The following is a 6,238-nucleotide window of genomic DNA, read 5'->3' as shown; positions in this document are numbered from 1 at the left end:
TAATTACATGACATGAAAGAAAAGAACGACCGTGATTCTTTTGCCAAGAGATGTCTCAGTTCAAACTTGTGCTCTTGCCAGTCCAGGCATCTGCTGCTTCATTACTCCAATTCTTGTACACATCTCACAAAATGGCAGGATGTCACCCATGATCATTTGAATTACAGCAGCCACACTGGGAAAAACTCTAGATATTTCCTAATATGTCTACCTTCCAGGGTTCTTAGATCAAATAGGCAGTAATGAAGTCATGTTCAATGTGCTGTCTTTTTTGATTCATACAAAGATTGTAAACAAAATTCCAACACTAAGTCAGGTGCCCATGGTTCATGCCTATAATCCTAGCTTCTCAGGAGGTTGAGATCTGAGGACTGTGGTTCAAAGCCAGCACTGGCAGAAAAGTCTGTGAGACTCTTACCACCAATAAACTACTCAGAAAAAGCTGGAAAGGATGCTGTGGCTCAAGTGCTAGCCTTGGGCAAAAGAACTCAGGGATAAAGCCCAAGCCCAGAATTTAAGCTCCAGGACCAGAAAAAAAAAATCCAACTTTAATAGCTTTAATTACATACACAATTTTGGCAATTAACCAAAAAATACACATTTCCAGCAAGCTGGCTTACCTCCTATAAATGAGTTTTACTTAATCCTTTACAAATCTGTAGTCAATGTTTTTTATTTTGTTTGGTGCCAGTAATGGGGGCCTTGGTGTTGTCCTATTGCTTTTTCCCTCAAGGCTAGCACTCTACCAATTGAGTCATACCTCCACTTTTGGTGTTTCAGGGGTTAATTGGAGGTGAGAGTCTCACAGACTGGGCAATCTGGCTTCAAACCAAGCTCCTCAGATCTCAGCTTCTTGTAGAGCTAGGATCACAGGCATGAGTAGTGGCACTTTGTAACTTGTCATTCATCCCGTTCTCAGGAAAAGAAAAACAAAGTGTGTAACCTTGGATCACATTATCCATGATGCCTTTTGAAAATTCGATGCTGTTTCAGAAAAATTGAAATTCAGGGGAAGAAGCCTAAACTGAATATGTTTATTTTGAAATAATGCTTTAGAAATCCTAATTTGATTGTGTTTGTTCTAAATTGAAACAACTAAAGCTTTAATTACCAGGTAGAAACTAGCATATCTGATAGAAATTAAATTTAGTTACAGAAAAAATGTAGTGTTATGTTATGCACAATTCAGCTTTGAATGAATACATTTGCATAACCCAGGAAGAGCCAGGCTCTTGGTCTCCTTTGGCAATGATGGAGTGAATCATGCAAGCTCCCAGGAAAGGGTTGTAAGCTAGGGTTTAAGCACTGCTGACAGCCAGCTCTGGGACAGGGATGGGGAATCTAAGCCATAATCTACATTGAGGTTTAAGTGAATCTTACCTTCACTTTTTTTTTTCTTCAAATGGCATTGTTCAGGCTTTGAATTTCATCCACCCAAGCCTAGTGTCTAGGCCTCTTATAGAGAGGAATTATTGTGACTTTGAAAAACCATGAGTGTGTGTTTAAGACATTATTTGAAGGTGCAACTCTTTGTGTAGTAGAATGCCAAATCCAATGTGTCATCTCTTGAGAAACAACCCTCCAAAAAAGGCTTATATACCAAAATGATGACCAAGGAGAATTCAAATTTAAATTGGAAAGTGACAAGCAGCAGGATTTTTTTTTTAACTGCTTAGACACAATGGGGTGGAGATCAGAAGGAGCTACCAGGCATTTAGGCGGCTCCTCTACACCTACAGAAAAGCTTTCTGGGCTGTGTTCAGACTCGTTCCCAATGCTTCAAAGGTATGGTGCCACTTTTCAGAGACTATTACCTTACCTCCCTCCCTCGGGAGACAAGCTACTAGAACTTATTCATTAGAGCATTTCTGGAGTATTTATTAAAGGATGAACACACTTTGGTTATGTATAAGGCCCTGGGTTCAGTCCCCAGACAGACAGATACACACACACACACACACACACACACACACACACACACACACACAGAGAATATTTTTTAAGAGAAAGTATTTCTAGATACAAAATGTACTCATTTTTCTCTGTAGTATGTATGCTTCAATTTCTTTCTACAATCATCCATGTTCAATAACTTCACTTTGATTTGGCTTTGCTCTCTGCCCTACGTGCCCTTCTAGGCTGTTTACCACCCAATTCTCCTACAATCCTCATCCTCTCTGCCTCTCAAAAGGACATTTTCAGAGCATCTATCTAACAGCCTTACCTGTGTGCTACCATCTCCAGGATTATAAAAATCAATACAATTTTTTTTTCTTTTGAGACAGATTTGATCAGCACAGCATGGAAAGAAACATAAGGTGACTTTTTTTGGTGTTCATTTTGGGGGACGGGCGGGGAGAGATGAAGTCTAGGGAGAGGTCTGTTTTGATGGAACATGAGACCTAGTTGGCAAAGGTTTAAATGAAACAGAGAGTTTGATGAATCTGTCTGAGGATTAAGAATATTCTGATACCATTTCCCCCCAGAAAATACCCATAGATCTTCTATACAATGAGTCCAAATGATTCAGATATCCTTTCCTCAGATGCCACCAAGGGGATTTCTTTGCTTTTACTGAAATCATTTGCCAGGCTTGCCAAATTTTTCAGCATAACAGAATTATAGTCTATTCCTCTCTTGGGCCAGCTGAAATGGTGAAAATTGCCCAGAGAAAATTGAAACCCTGATAATTGATTTTCTCGCTGTTTTTCCAAAAGACTCAAACCTTTCCACGATTAGATGGAAACTTTCAAGATGAACACAATCAAAACCAGAGGGAATATCTAGATATTCTTAGAAGTCTTCTAGCTATAACCTATAGATGACATTTCTTCTGGTATAGATTCAGAATTGTTCTTTTTCTAAAGGAAGACTCTCCCTGCTTATGCAGAATCAGCTAATTTGACTGCATGAGTCACTTGGTCCTTGTGACCTGGTGTCTACAAATTAAAGTGGAAAAGAAAACACAAGGAAGTATTAGCTGTAAAACAAGTGCTTGATGCATAAATTTGATACTGAATATAAACCCCTTTCTCCTCATTAGTGAAATGCTTGAAATAGAGACTGTTGACAAAATAGCTAAGATGTGAGACTTCTAGTGTCCTCATTAGATATACTTCTAACTGACTAGATAATATTTTCAATATGTGTATGCTTCCAAGTCAAGATGTTTTATAGATTTTTAGAACACACAGATCAGGTTGCACAAAACTATCAGAAAACATATGGAAAAAAATATATGCTAGGGAAATATATAAAGGGAACTTCACACCTGAAAGTTCTTCTCATGAAACAGCAAATGAATTTTCCCAGACTCATCCCTTATACTCCACAAGAATATTTGGACTACTCATTATAATATTGAATTATTCATTTCCTCAATATGATTATATTATTCTGCTCAAGTTGCTGTAATAAAATGCTCTATAAACAAACTGGATTAAACTAGAGACATTTATTTCTCAAAGTTCTGGAAGCTAGGAAGCCCAAAACAAGTGTATAAGTGTATCCACACATACATGACAGAAAGGGTCTCTCTCTCTCTCTCTCTCTCTCTCTCGTTCTCCCTCTCCCCCCTCCCTCCCTTTCTCTGCCCTCCCCTCCCTCTCTTTCCCTCTCCTTCTCTCCCTCCCTTTCCCTCTCCTTCTCTCCCTCCCTCTCTCTCTTTCTCTCCTCTCTCTCCTTCTTAGGATTCACTACTCCCATCATGAGGAATTTCTCTTGTGACCTTATCCAACCCTACTAAAACCCCAAATTCCATCATACTAGGGGTATGGTTTTAACACAGGAATTAGGGATGGAGTACACAATTTAGCCTTTAGCAATGATACAATGATAACAAATACCTTGACTAATGCATTCTTCATTCTCCAAGCCCTACGTCAGTAAAAGGGGGTTTCATGAAAAGGCCTACAAGGTCACTGACCCCACACTGTGGCCAGCTCTGCCACCAAAACACCTGTGCTCTACCTGAAAGTGGATTGTTCTCCCCAGAACATGCCTTGCCTTTTATTACTGCAGTAGTACCTCAATTTGTCTCTGGGGGCACAACTCAATCCTTACTCCATGTGCTCAGGAAAAACTGAATCCACTGTACTTTGTGATGGAGCTTATAGCACAGAGCTCATTTCTACCACCACCCTCCACACCCCCAGCCTCAACCACAGTGACTGCTTGAAACATGGGAGGAGCACATTGACACCAACTAGACAGAGAGAGAGAGAGAGAGAGAGAGAGAGAGAGAGAGAGAGAGACCCCAGACTTGTGAAAATGCTTAGGAAGATCTGCCCTACACAGAACGCAGAAGAACAATACAAGTTCCAGTTCACTGTGCACCCCAGTGCAGACCCTAAGAATGGATCCAAATGGAATTGTTTGAGAACAGAACCAAAGCATCTAAAACTAGCTATATACTTAGATGGCTTCCCCTCACCTAAAGGAACAAGAAATGTCAATGAGGGGCTGGGGATGTGGCCTAGTGGCAAGAGTGCTTGCCTCATATACATGAAGCCCTGGGTTCGATTCCCCAGCACCACATATACAGAAAATGGCCAGAAGTGGCGCTGTGACTCAAGTGGCAGAGTGCTAGCCTTGAGCAAAAAGAAGCCAGGGACAGTGCTCAGGCCCCGAGTCCGAGCCCCAGGACTGACAAAAAAAAAAAAAATCTTTTAGAAAGTATGCTGAGTGGCAAGACTCAACTCGAGTCACCTGTATTTAGTGTTACCTTTGTATGGGATTAGGCATTAATAATCTATGCAAAAGAACACTGTTGTTACTCCAGTTTGTTTTTCTCTGACAACCTAGCACAATTTTCAGTTCCGATCTGGGTTTTCCAGTCTTTCACAAGGGGAAATACCCTAACAGGACCATCTGACCACTCAACTGCTGTACTTTCTTTCCAGTCACTGAAAGGCGCCTGATGAATGTCAGGATCATGTTGGTGTTCGTTAAACACACTTGCTAGCTTCCCTTTCATGGGTGTGATCTTGGTATAAGCAGCTGGCCTTTGAATTCCTTCCAGACTGTGTCTTAACATTCTGGCAGAACTCGAGTGAATGAGTATGACACTCTGAAGGCAGTTCTAACTTTAATGTTTTAGAACACACATATGCATGTGTTAAGGTATTATAGCAGCAGTCTCCCCTTACTTACAATGGGAATATTTTCAAGACACCCCCACCCCGGCCGCAATGGATGCCAGAACTGGCCAGTGGTGCAAAAGTGTATATGTACTGTTTGTTTTTTTCTTATTTGTACCTTCATATGAGCTTATAAGTTAGGATAGTAAGAGATGGACAGTAACTAACTTTATTCAAAGTAGAACAACTATAACAACACAATATAATAAAAGTGACATGAATGTCTCATTCTCTCAAATGATTCAGGACAATGTTTTCAGAGTACAGTTGACTGTGGATAAGTAAAACCATAGAACACGAGGCCACAAGGAAAGGTCATTTCTATATTCACATCTTTGATCTTTGAAAAAGTAGAACAGATTCCAGATTTCAAGTCTAGGTTTCTCGGTCTTATACTTAAGATTATTAGCATCCCTACCTTCTAAAGATGACTTTTTTAGTTGGATATTTTCTGCTTTTGCAACATAAAAATGAGCCCAAACTGGCTTTAGTAAGAAGAATATTTCTTCACACATGTCTGACTCAAGACTCAAAAGCTGTTGTCACTTCATTTATGTAATAACTTTATTTACTACCTTCTTATGTTCTTGTGAAAAGGACTTTATTCTTCTTAACAGTGTAGTCAATATATACATATACAATAAAAATCCTGTGTAATGATTTAAAAAAAAAGATGTTGTCAAGTCATCTCCCTATTCAGCTTTACCCTGGGTAGCCTATCATCTTGGTTCTCCTTAATAGTAAGATTAGGCTTAACTCCAGGCTTTCTAGTTAGGTAACAATCCCCTCTCCCAGAAATCAGAAAATGTCAATATTCCTCCTTGACTCAGATTGGCAGTTAGGACAATCTTTAAAGCAATCAAGGAATGCAGTGTGTACAAATTTAGGTTACCAAAATGCCAAATGGATCATAGGAAATCAAAGAATAACTTGTCTTCTAGAAAAACTTTATTATAGGTAACAATAATGGTGTGTGTGTGTGTGTATACTAGGGCTTGAACTCAGGACTTGGGCACTGTCCCTTAAATATTTTATTTAAGGCTGGTGCTCTACCACTTGAGTCATGGCCCCACGTCCAGCTTTTTAGTGGTTATCAATAT

This window comes from Perognathus longimembris, chromosome 9, assembly GCF_023159225.1.
Source record: "Perognathus longimembris pacificus isolate PPM17 chromosome 9, ASM2315922v1, whole genome shotgun sequence".
In the NCBI taxonomy this organism is placed as follows: domain Eukaryota; kingdom Metazoa; phylum Chordata; class Mammalia; order Rodentia; family Heteromyidae; genus Perognathus; species Perognathus longimembris.
Note: the sequence above shows the minus strand (reverse complement) of the source record.